General features: G+C 46.9%; 1 long non-coding RNA gene across 1 annotated transcript in view; it reads right to left on the bottom strand.

Moving 5' to 3' along the window:
• Positions 1-13162: 13162 nt before the first annotated feature.
• LOC115273061 overlaps positions 13163-13410 on the bottom strand; it is a 1189-nt gene continuing 941 nt past the window's right edge. Inside the window, exon 2 of the long non-coding RNA XR_003900642.1 lies at positions 13163-13387. This is a non-coding gene — a long non-coding RNA (uncharacterized LOC115273061). The remainder of the gene's footprint in view (positions 13388-13410) is intronic.

Genomic DNA, 13410 nt, shown 5'->3' with positions numbered 1-13410 from the left:
AACAGCATCCCAGGACAGTAAAGTCCCATTAACATGTCTCTTAGATCCAGAGAGCTCAAAGCCAGCCAGGATGGTGGCAGGTCAAGTGAGACCCTTCCTCTCCCCTCACCATCTCTCCCCAGCCCCCTCAGCCCCACCTGTGGGGACGGGGATGAGAGAGGAGCCACCTTCCCAGCCTTCCCTGCCTTCCCCACCACTTCCGGCCTGAGGTGGGACCAAGCTGGCTGAGGGGAGAAGCTTTAAACACAAACCAAGCTGGGAGTTTTGACTTGTAGCCTTACTGGACATTCTAATTTCTAAATTGCTACTGTGTTTGTTACCTAAAGTGATCACAGAATTGTCTGTTTCTTGAGAATGAGCAGAAAAGTAATGGGGGATGAGCTGTCACCTAGTGGCAGAGAAAATGTCGCTTCGCCAGAATAATCTTAAAAGGGACACTGGTAGACAAACTAATGGCGTGCCTTGATGATGTCACAGGTCAGGTTTGTTCAACACGCTGCTTGCAGAGAGATGGACAATTCTCCCACCAAGCCTGGAAGTGAATGTTCCTGAATGCTCTGGAGTTTGGTTCGTGAGAAGTGTGTGGGTGCCTCTGGGAACCTCTGCAGTCCTTCCTTTATGGGGCCAGGACTCCCATCGGCCTAGATGCTTCCGTTGTTGGTGTCTAATGGCTCACATGTCTCCTGCTCCTGAACGCTGTGATCCCAGAAGTCACCTCACCCAGAAGGCCATCCTCCTTGCCCAGAGTGGTTCACAGCCCACAACAGACGTTCAGGGGTGCAAAGGGCCGGGCCGCTCTCAGGACTTTATGTGAGAACACATCTTCGCTCGGTTCCTTCCTATCCTGCTCTCCTCCTTCCCTTACAGTTTCCTCCATTAATAAATCACACGTACTTGGGGTGTCTGGGTGGCTCAGTCAGTTAAGCGTCTGACTTCAGCTCAGGTCATGATCTCACTGCTTATGAGCTTGAGCCCCCCGTCAGGCTCTGTGCCAACAGCTCAGGGCCTGGGGCCTGCTTCGGATTCTGTGTCTCTCTCGCTCTCTGCCCCTACCCCCCTTCAAAAATAATATACATTAAAAAAATTTTTTTTAAATCACATGTACTCAATTCCTGTCTCAGGTTCTGTTTCCAGGGAACCAGGCTGAAGACAGCCCTGAGCCTCAGGAGGCACTTTTGTGACTGGGCCATTTTGCAGGTCAGGTACGCCATCAGCAAGTCTTCAGGACCCCCAAATCAGACCGACCGAGGTTCAAATCCCAGCACAGTCACTTAAGTGCTGTGTGACCTTGGCCAATGACTGGTTACCACACCTCAGGTTTCTCATATGTAAAGTAGGAAGGAAAAAAAAACCCACTCGCCTCAAGACTTCTAAGGCTCGGCCGTTCACAATACCCAGCATAGTGCTGGCACCTTCACTGTGGCTATGGTTTTTCCTCCAGGCTGGGAGCATGGATTCCCACGCCAAGAAGGCAGCTTTTACCATCCAGTTTGATGGTGTGTGCTGGGGGGAAGGCCCCAGCCCAGATGGCGGGGGCTCAACTGTAATAAGATAGCCAGTGGTCAGGACACGTGCCACCTGCTGGTCCCTGTGCCATGCGCTGCCTGTGTGCCAGCTTCACTGCCTTTCACAGCTCTTATGATCACCCCCATTTTACAAATAAAAAACTGGGCTCCAGAAAGGCTGAGGGGCCACCAGTGGGGTCCGCAGGTTAATAAAGACCAGGGCATCTAGCTGGAATGGCTAAGACTGAAAAGACTCAATCTGGCAACTGAGATTCTTGTACCCTGCTGGTGGGGATGCACGACAGCATGGCTACCTTGGGGACTGGTTTGCAGCGGCTTCTGAAAAAGTTAAACGTACACTTACGTGACTCAGCAACGACACTCCGTGGCATTCACCCTCGGGTTATGAAAGCACCTGTCACTCAGAGACATGCACACGAATGTTCTTAGAGGCTTTATCTAGAATGGCCCCAAACTGGGGAAAACAATGTTCTTCCCCAGGGCAATGGGGTAAACGGACTGGTAGACATATATAATACATAAAATGAGCAATGAAGAGGAACAAACTATTGATACATGTAACAACTGGGGTGAATCTCAAAATAAGGACGCCCCGTGAAGGAAGCCAGATGAACAGAGTCCACGTTGTATGATTCCATTTCTGTAAAATCCCAGAAAATTCAAAGTGATCTGTAGCGAAAAGGAATTGCTCCATGGTTACCATGGTGATGTGGGGACGGGAGAGGGGTGTGTGTGGTAAGAAGAAGGCTCACACAAGGGCACCGGGAAACTTTTGGGGTGATGGAGATGTTTAGCACCTTGACTGTGGTGGTAGCCTCATGGGTATGTACATATGTCAAAACTCATCAATTCATGCAGTATTTTTAATGTATATTTATTTTGAGGGGGGAGGGATGGCAGAGAGGGAGAGAGGAAGGGAGAGAGAGAATCTCAAGCAGGCTCCGCACTGTCAGTATGGAGCTCAATATGGGGCTTGAACCCACAAACCGCGAGATCATGATGTGAGTCAAAATCAAGAGTTGGATGCTTAACTGACTAAGCCACCCAGGGGCCCCAAATCATGCAGAGTACATAGGAGTTGTTCATTGTACATCAATGATACCTCAGTATTGCTGACTGTTTTTGTTGTTTTAACTAGAGAGTGGCACAATTAGTACTTGAAGCCTCATGTGTCTGATGTGAAACCATTCAAGAGCTGGGAGCTATTAAAAGCCCTCCTTTTTGGTTGGAGACATAGTCAAAATGATTATCACCTCCAGGAAGCCTTCCATCCCTTCCATGGTGAACTAGAGCTTTTCAGAAATTGCCTCTCCCATGGCCTCTGTCTGCATTACCTTCTACCCGCCTTCGGGGGTTCGTCAGTGGCTCTTTTCTCCTCTCGGGGAAACTTCCTTTGTGTTCTCTCCCATATTGTCCTTCAGCTATGCTGCTGGGAGGCCCAGCACCAGAATCAGACCCACCTGGGTTTGAATCCCAGCTTCGCTGTTTATACCAGCTGTCTGACCTTGGGTGTCTCCTTTACTTCTTTGGGCTTCAGATTCCTCATCTGAATAACACTAGAAGCTACCTCAAGATTGCCTCTAGGATCAAATGAGAGATAGTTCGAGTTAAACAATTAGTATAGGGCCTGGTGAGTAATAAAGCACTCAATAAATGTTAACTATTATTGACCGTCACCTGGGCAGTGGCTGCTGACTGTTTAAGTTTCTCAGCCTTTGAATCAAGTACTTACCGCCCAGCTATATTTATTGACATGGAAAGATGCCCAAGGCAGACTCTTAAGGGGGAAAAAAGGCTACAATCTATGCCTCACACATCATTTTAAGGATTAAAAGGGGGAACAAATGGACATATTCTTCTTCCTTGCACGGTGTCTGGCGCATAGGAAGCGCTCCCTGAAAGCTGCAATGATTGTTGATGTGAAAGTGTTGTGTAGCCTGTCCAATGCTACTTTCAAATATGATCATGTGAGTTCCTGGGAACAAGTTGTTTGCAATTGTGCTCGGACAGTGAAATACAGGGACGTGCGCGTCCCCTCCTGCCTTCCTTCTCACGAACGTCAGGGGACTACCACGGGCAGGGCTAGAGCTGGACTTGGGACCCATTGGTCTGATGTGAATTTGGGTACTTTCTTCTGCGTCCTGGAGCAAAAGCAAAGCAAAGCACTGCCCTTCAGCATTGAGACTCCAGACGTGGGTAAAGGGTATTCTTTGCAGTAACTGAGGTGCTATGACAAAATGTCGACGCTTGAGGGCACTCCAATCAATCTGCAGTAGAGAACATCACAAAAGGGGAGGTCATAAAAACACGAATGTCGTCACTTTTAACAGCGACTTCTGTTTATTGAGTTAACGTGAGCTCCTAAAATGTGCTAAGGTCTTTATCTCATTTTATCCTTTCGAGCACCCCATCAGATGCTATTACTAAAGATTCCCTAAATAGGGTGTACTGCTCTTTAAAATTTTTAAACTTTTTTTTTAAGAAGTCACAATTCACCCAAATCTTAATATTTGTACATCTTGGTGAATTGTTACAAGTGTATACACACAGGTAATCCCCATCTGGATCAAGATGTAGCATTTAAAAAAAAAAAAAAGCGTTATTTATTTACATTTATTTATTTCGAAAGACAGCATGAGCAGGAGAGGACAGAGAGAGAAATCTCAAGCAGGCTCAGTCAGCACTGTCAGTGCAAAGCCTGACGTGAGGCTCGATCCCATGAATTATAGGATCAAGACCTGAGCCGAAATCAAGAGCAGGACTCAACCAACTGAACCACCCAGGTGCCCTGACACGTAACTTTTCTTACAGCCTCTCTACTTACGCCACCCTGGCAACTGCTATCCCAACGTCTAGACCGTTTATTCCTTTTGCTTGTTTTTGAACTTCATATAAATGGAATCCTACATATATAATATTTAGAGTTGCCAGGTTTAGCACATAAACATCCAGAATGCCAGTTAAATTGGAATTTCCCCTTGGAAATATTTATGCTAAAAAATTCATTATCTGGAATTAAAATTCACCTGAATATCTTGTATTTTATCGACAACTCTAGTATCTCTTGAACCTGGCTCCTTTCAACAGACTTGTGCAATGATTCCCTCATGTTGTAGTTACTGGTAATTTACTCTTTTTCATTACAGTGTAAAATTCCACTCTAAGAATATACTTCCATGTATTTACTGCCTCCACTGCTCCTGGGGAAGGGAGGGTCACTTTTAGAAAGGCACTATAGGGGTGCCTGGGTGGCTCAGTTGTTTAAGCATCCAACTCTTGATTTTGGCTCAGGTCATGATCTCACGGTTCATGAGTTTGAGCCCTGCATCGGGCTCTGTGCTGACAGTGTAAAGTCTGCTTGGGAGTCTCTCTCTCTCTCTCTCTCTCTCTCTCTCTCTCTCTGCCCTTCTCCTGATTGCTCTCTCTCTCTATCAACATAAATAAACAAACAAAATTTTTGTAAATTTTTTTAACATTTATTTATTTATGTTGAGAGAGTGAGAGGCAGAGTGTGAGAAGAGGAGGGGCAGAGAGAAAGGGAGACACAGAATCTGAAGCAGGCTCCAGGCTCTGAGCTGTCAGCACAGAGCCCGACACGGGACTCAAACTCACAAACTGTGAGATCGTGACCTGAGTGGAAGTCAGACACTTAACTGACTGAGCCACCCAGGAGCCCCTAAAATTTTTTTAACTAAAAATAATAATAAAAGGCACTATAGAATAATGTTCAGCAGGTGCATCAGAGGCCTCGGGGATTTGAATTTCAGCTCCACCTCTTACAACTCATGAGACCTTAGCCAAGCGACAAGCCCCCTGAGCCTCTGCTAGTTTAACATTAATGTGCGCTAATCATAGTACCTCAAAGAGTGTTGTAAGGTTTAAAGGGGAAATTACCACTTGGAGATATAAACCACTTTGAATAGGGCCCAGCATACGTTGGTGCTCAATAAATGTTGCCAGTGTCATTGTACCCATTAGACCCAGGAGAAAACTGAAGTTCAGAGGTGTACAGACTTGCTCAAAGACACACATCTAGTAAGTAACAGACCCCTTTTGTCACTGATATTGGCTACATTTGAGTCCTTTATTCATTCAACAATTTTTGTTGAGTTTATACTGTGTACCTGGCACTGTTTGAGGCCTTGAAGTCACACAGGGAGCAAAACAGCCAAAGCCCCTGCCCTTATGAAACATACATTCTAGGAGAGCTAATACTGCCGTTTGACTGCGAGGTGCTTTGCTTGTGCTTATTAGTTAAATAAAATCCGGTCTGCAAAACACTTAACATGGAGCCCCACATGCATTACTGTTCCAGAAACAGCAGCTATTTGCAAGATTGGAGCAGTCTCTGTGGGAATGCTGTGTGACAGCGATCAGCGGTCCCATTTTACAGATGCGGAAACTGATGCTTTGGAGATTCAGGCACTGGTCCAAGGGGACACAGCCAGTATCAGCAGAACAGGAATTCAAAGTCATGTCCCCCTGATTCCAAATCCTCTTAGGTTTCTCAGTACATGTTTTTCAGTCTTGAGCTCTGCCTCTGGAGTCTAAATGTTAGAGGTGCAAGCCTCAGCTTTGTGACCCCAGTTAAGTGACTTGCTGTCAGTGAGCCCCGGTTTCAATAAGGTAGGATTGCCTTAGGATCTGCAGGAAGCGCTCAGTGCAGATACAGGCAGAAAATAAACAGCCTCTAGAGGGCGCAAGTGCGGACCCACAGCGAGGACCGGGCTCTGGAGCAGCTCAGTCCTTAAATCAAAACCTTACTTTCTCAACGAGCTTATAGACACGGAAAGGTGCCTAGAATATCTTGGTGGGTACATTTTAAAATCAGATTCTAAAACCGCAAGCAGGGGTAGGGCGCGTATGCAGAGTATGTCTGAGAAAGATCGCTTAGCCCTTGCTCTGTATCATGCTGTTCCAGTTGTTTCCTCAGTTAGTGCCCCTCACAGCCCTGCGTGCCAGGTGCTGCCACTGGACACTTCTACAGGTTAGAGAAACTGAGGCAGAGGAGAGCTGACAGCTAGCTGGCGACATGTTGGCTTCAGAGGCCGCGTTCTGGAGCACCTAGCTCCGCTGCCTCCACTAAGCGCGGTTTTTCTGTGGGTGGTAAAATTCTGGTGTTTTGAACTTTGAACTTCTCTGCATTATCTGAGCTTTTGTGACATGTAGTTTTGTTTTGATGAAAACAACAATGCTCAAAGTTTTAAGGAGGGTTTTGATATGTTTAAGAATTAGCTGTGAACACTCATAGGGAAAAGACACTCCCAGTCTTTTCAGTGGTGATGAGACCACAGTCCTTGGAGTTGGGAACCCAGGGTCCAGCTCTTATGTCGTCCTACCCCAGGGTCAGGGGTCTATTCATGACCTGCCTTCCAGCAAGGCCTCTGGCACATAGTAGGCCCTCAGTAAATGTCACTGGCTACAGCAGGAATGAATCACTGTGCCCCTTGGATCTTGTCCTACCTCCACCACCCAAGTCTGTCCCCTACCTTCCCCTGTTCCCCCATCAAGGCCTTGAGAATTAATGAATGAACCAAATCAGCACAGCTTGCTAACACTTTACATGTTTTTAGGAGCAGCAGGAGACACAAGACCCGACCAGATGGATGACCCAATCAGATGTGGCCCATTGGGCTGGGAGCGCATGGCCATCTGAGAGTCCCCAAATCCCTGCCCAGGCTGCTAGGGGAGGAAGGGGCTGCTGGCAGTTTTCTGCCTATGACCCCACTCATGACCCCGGCTGCTACCGCCCCGCCTCTAAAAGACTGGGCCCTCCGGCCATAAATTCTCGCCATCGTTAGTCAGTATCTCTATGGCTCAGGCTGTTTGCCAGGAGCCCCACAATTATGCTTATCACTTATGAGTCCTATAATTATTTTTTATCAGTTTTTTTCTCACAGAAGCCCTGCAGGTAGAGCTCTTTGTACTGTCTTTTGGTTTGGAGCTAGGGGAACCCAAGTCCTAGGCGGTTTCTGGTTTTGCTCCAAGCTCCAGAGAGGGTCGGTGTTTAAACTCACAGCCCCTCCGTGTCCAAACTGAAACTTTGTGTGAGGCCAGAGGCTGTGGGAGAATTGGGAGGTGGACACTGGGAACCACTGGGAGCCAGGGAAAGGCCTGAGGCTTGGCTACTGCCAAGCTGTGTGACCTCAGGCAAGTCACTCAATCTCTCTGTGCTTCGGTTTCTGCATTAGTCAAATGAGGAAGTAATAACAGTATCCATCTTATACGTTAGTACATGTACCTGCTCAATCCCTGTGAGGTTCTACTTGACCTTGAGTCGGACCTGGATTCTAACGTCAGACCCTTGTCTACTGGATGACTTGGATAAGCCCTTGCTGAGCCTCAGATTCCTGATCTGTAAAATGGGTATCTTGCCTGCCTTACACGCTGGCTTTCTTGTCCCCGGTCCCATCAGCCCAGCCTTCTGGAAACCCTCCGACTGCCAAACTGTTCCTCCTGCTTGGAGCTAAGCCCAAGTCTCCCACCTCCAGCTCTGCTGTGTTAAATCCCCATTATCTTCTCAGGCATCCTTCCTTCCCTCCCAACCTCCCTTCATTTGGTCACTTATTCAACAAATATTTATTGAGCACCGACTATGTGCCAGGACTATAGTGGATAGTAGGTAAGACAAGGTAAAGTCCATGTCCTCATGAAGCGGAAATAGACAATAAACTAAAAAGAGATTAAAAACACAGCAGAACAAAACAAAACAAAACAAAACAGAAAAAAACCAAGGCAATTACAGACAGCGTTAGTACTTCATAAGGGAAAGTTCTAGCGGGGGAAGATTGCTTTCTAGAAGGCCTCTCCAAGGAGACACTTGGGTTTGAACTAACAATTTATTTGAATAGGCACGTGGTACAAAATTCAGGCAGTACACGTCACCCAGACAGAGAGGCTCCTGTGTTGCCAGTTTCTTGGGTGTGGGTGACATTTGTGGCAACATCTGAATCACAAGAAACAGTAGCCATTTGAAGATGTGGGAGAAGAGGAATCCAGGCAGAGGGAAGGGCAAATGCAAAGTCCCTGAGGCAGGATCCACATGCCTGGAGGGAGGCAGAGAGGAGAGCCAAGGTGATCGGGGCCCATGCAGGGCTGTGGGGAGGAGACAAGTCACTCTGTGTGGCATGGGTCTAACTCTTGAGTTGGGGGTAGGGTAGAGGTGAGGTCTACTGATTTGTTCTTTATTAAAAAAACACTGTGGAGAATGGATGTAGGGGTCCGAGTGGGGCAGGGAGCCCAGCGAGTGGCCACTGTGGCATTGGGGATGGTGAAGACCAGCCCAGGGTGGCCGAGTGGGGCCGTGAGAGGGGTAGGGCTTGGGTGGTCTGGGGGGCAGGGTGGAGACCAGCAAGCTCATGACTGCTGCCACCGCTGGAAGTTCCGCCTTTGTGATTATTGGATAAATGTCACGCCCTGTAACCTGGCACAGAGTGGGCACTTGGACATGTTTGCTGAAGAGATGACTAAAGATGAAAAGGCCCTTTGTAAATGGAGACACGCCCTTGGAGAAATGGCTGCGGTGGCTCCTTTATGCTCCCTCGGTCCCCAAGCTCAGGCACTCCGGGGCCACCCATCCCCACCGGTGAATCACCCCCAAGCCGTCCTGCCACGCGGAGCCTGCTTCTGAGGCACAGCATTTTAGAGCCTGAAGCTTCCCATATTTTCAGTGTAAACCACTTTTCCCATGAAAGCCTGATATATAAAATGTGTAGAAAGTTATTTTTATGACTTCAAACACCCGAGGACTTGGGTAAATGAGATGAACAAAACAGACATGATTCTCAACACAGATATTCTTATACAAAGCAATCATCGAGAAAAACGAAGCTGTTTTCTTAAACACTTTAATTTTAAGTCAGGGCATCCCTGACCATTGCTTTGTTTGCATTTATCCATCAAACAGCCATCAGACGCCTCCTGCAGGGAAGCCAGCCTCCCAAATCCAGTTATTCCAGCATTTGGTTCCCTTCACATCAAAATGCAATCCTGTTTCCTCCAGACAAGTATTTCCAAATGGTCACAATCTGTGTGCATGTGTGCTTTGCGATTTTTAAGTAATTAAAAAAAAACATTTTTAAAATGCACAAAGCCCAAGTGAATGACTCACTAATCATCACAAAAAGAACACCATCACCACCATGTCACTGGCACCCAGTTGAAGGACCAGAGCCCGGCCAGCCCCCCAGAAGCCCTGCTTGTGCCCTCTTTCAGCTCCTCACTGCCTAGCACAGTCCTGACTTCTACCACCCTCCATGAATTTGGTCTGTTGTTGAACTTCATAGAAACTGGAATGCACAGGGGCGCCTGGGTGGCTCAAGTCTGTCAAGTGTCTGACCTCAGCTCAGGTCATGATCTCACATCATCTATGTGCTGACAGCTCGGAGCCTGGAGCCTATTTCGGATACTCTGTCTCCCTCTCTCTCTGCACTGCCCCCCCCCACTCTCTCTCAAAAATAAATAAACATTAAAAATTTTTTAATTAAAAAAAGAAATTGGAATGTGTAGGGGGTATTCGTTTGTGTCGTCTTATGTTTGTGAAATTCATCCATGTTTTTTATAGCTAGAGTTCATTCATTCTCATTGATGTATTCTGTCCCATGGTACGAATATGTCATAATTTCAAATAGTGACTTTTTTTAAACAGCTCATCAGGTGTTGTGGGCAGAGAACTGGGTGTGACTCACAGATAAATTTTGTTTCAGGTACCTAGGGTTTTTGTTTTGTCTTCACTAAATTCGTTAGTGTGAAAGGTAGATGTCTGGCTTCTCTTAGAAGATCTGCTATGTGGCCCCTGGGTGGCTCAGTCGGTTAAGTGCCTGACTTTGGCTCAGGTCGTGATCTCATGGTTTGTGGGTTCGAGCCCCACATTGGAATCTGTGCTGACAGCTCAGAGCCTAGAGCCTGTTTCAGATTCTATGTCTCCCTCTCTCTCTGCCCCTCCCCCACTTGTGCTCTGTCTCAAAAATAGATTTTAAAAAATTTAAAAAAAAAAAAGGGGGGGCTCCTGGGTGGCTCAGTCCGTTAAGCCTCTGGCTTCGGCTCAGGTCAGATCTCACGTTCGTGGGTTCGAGCCCCGCGTCGGGCTCTGTGCTGACGGCTAGCTCAGAGCCTGGAGCCTGCTTCCGATTCTGTATCTCCCTCTCTCTCTGACCCTCCCCCTTTCATGCTCTGTCTCTCTCTGTATCAAAAATAAAAAATATAAAATTAAAAAAACATTAAAAAAAAAAAAAGATCTGCCATTACTGGGCCCTCAGTTTCATGTGCCCGGAGTGAAGGGATGGCTGCTCTCAGTCACTATGGGGATTCCATTCCCACTTTGCCACAGTCGCCCCGCCCCCGCCCTTCGTGGCACTATACCCAGGCCTGCCTCACTCACCAGCCTTGCCCAGCTGGTCCTGTAAATATTTGAGTCTTTCACTCCAGCTGTAATTCAGCAGAGGTGGCCCTTGGTTCTAAGGTCTACACAATGAGTGGACTTGGCAGCCCAGCTTAGAATATAAGTGTCTCCACTGGGTTAAACTTTGGAATGCACATCTGAGTGCCCAAAAAATTATCATTATTACCATTTCAAAAAAATGTTTTATAAGTATGTTTCTATCATCATCATCATCATCAATCATCATCATCACTATTACCATTACCGCATCTCAAAAGATCTTTTAAAATATACTCATATGTGTAATAGAGGTCATGGACCCAGACAACATGAAATTAAATCATGATTCTATTACTCAGGAGCTGTGTAACTTCAGGCAATTAAAGAACCTCTCTGTGCCACTGGACAAAGAAGGATCCTAATAATATTTCTCCCATTGGGTTCTTAGGAAGATTAAATGAGATAATTCTTATTAGGCCATTAGGAACCCACCGAGCACATAAGTATTCAATACATGTTAGCTATTTATTATTTAAAAATTTTTAAAATTTATTTATTTTGAGAGAGAGACAGTGAGCAGGGGAGGGGCAGAGAGGGGGAGGGAGAGAGATCCCAAGCAGGCGTGATAATCCCATTGTCAGCGTGGAGCCGGATGCGGAGCTCCAACTCATGAATTGTGAGATCATGACCTGAGCCAAGACCAAGAGTCAAATGCTCAACTGACTGAGCCACCCAGGATCCCCTATAGATTTAATTTTGAAAATAGTATTAGAGGGGCGCCTGGGTGGCTCAGTTGGTTAAGCCTCCAACTTCAGCTCAGGTCAGATCTCACGTTCATGGGTTCGAGCCCTGCATCAGGCTCTGTGCTGATAGCTTGCTCAGAACCTGGAGCCTGCTTCTGATTCTGTGTCTCCTTCTCTCTCTGCCCCTCCCGCTCTCATGCTCTGTGTCTCTCTGTATCAAAAATAAATAAAGCATTAAAAATTAAAAAAAAAAGAAAATAGTATTAGGGTCACATGCTGTGGGACCCCTAGAGCATCCCTTATATATAGTTTCTACAAAAGCACCAATCTGTCCTCTATTTTACCCATCTTACAGATGTCCAGAGGTGCAAAGGAAACCCCTCTTAGTGGTGCTCCTCCCCAGCTCCCACCTTGATACTTCTCCTCCGTCACTTCCTCCAGAAAGCTGAGAGATACTGTTTCTTTTCTGCCCACCAGGCGTTAAGTATCACACTGAGTGCTTTCCATTAATTTTATTCAATCATCTTGGGAGGTGGGCTCTACTGTGATACCCATTTAAGAGATGAGATACCGGGGCACCAGGGTGGCTGAGTCGGTTAAGAATCTGACTCCGGCTCAAGTCATGATCTCACGATTCGTGGGTTCAAACCCCGCTTCGGGCTCTGTGCTGACAGCTCAGAGCCTGGAACCGGCTTCAGATTCTGTGTCTCCCCCTCTCTCTGTCCCTCCCCTGCTTGCGCAGTATCTCTCTGTCTCTCAAAAATGAATTAAAAAAACATTAAAAATAAAGAGATGAGATACTTTCTTGCCTTCTTGCTTTCTATCCTGCCCACCAGTATCTCCAGGCCTATCATTCATTCATTATTCACTCATTCTGTACATATCTAACTGTGATTTCCTTGGAATTTCTGTCCCAGGGAAAACCACCCAGGTTCCTTGGGTCCTGTTTAGTCATTGAGTCTAGTCCCTTGTCTTCCGTAGCCTGTTTTAAGACATCGTTGAAGGATTATTTGATTCAATCAGCAAATATCTCTTATCGCTGGGGCTGTGTGGTGAATGACCCTGTCCTCAAGGACTCAAGTCTGGTGAGGGACCCAGCTGAACAGGTTCTGTCCCCGCTGTGCAGATGAAGGCTGGGTCCCTTCATCTCTTTGCCATTAAGAGCAGGCCTACATCAGGCATGTAAATGAGTAGATCACAGTGCAGAGAGGGCAGTGGGTGTCCAGAACCCCAGCCATGAACTCTCAGGCTCCAAGCAGGGAGTGGTTGGCATCTCAAGGGTGTAAATCAGGGTTTCTCAACCTAGCACCATTAATATATACCAAACAATTCTCTGCCATGTGTGTGTGGTGGTGGGGGTCTTGTGCACCATAGGGTATCAGCAGCATCCCTGATCTCCACCCACTAGATGCCAAGAATGGTACCTCCTTACTAGTAATGACAACCGAAGTGTCTCCAGACATTGCCAGCGGTCCCCCAAGCAGCAATGTTATTATGAGTAGAGAACCACCGGCTTTACTGAGACAAGTTTAATGAAGGAAGTATTTGCAGAGGCATGGGCAGGCTGAGGGAAACTTTAAGGACTATGGAGGCACCCAGGGACTAGAAACAGTGGGGAGCAGTTATCGCCCCAAGGCTTGAAGGAACAAGAGAGGGAACAGTGTTAGTGCTCCGGGAGATGGCTGGAACTGTAGAAGCAAGGTCAGGACAGGAGTGGAGGCCTTGGAGAAATGCAGTCCCTGTTAAGATGAAGGCAAAACAG

The sequence above is a fragment of the Suricata suricatta genome, chromosome 12 (assembly GCF_006229205.1).
Source record: "Suricata suricatta isolate VVHF042 chromosome 12, meerkat_22Aug2017_6uvM2_HiC, whole genome shotgun sequence".
NCBI classification, from domain to species: Eukaryota; Metazoa; Chordata; class Mammalia; order Carnivora; family Herpestidae; genus Suricata; species Suricata suricatta.
Note: the sequence above shows the minus strand (reverse complement) of the source record. Positions and strands in the feature narration are given on the sequence as shown.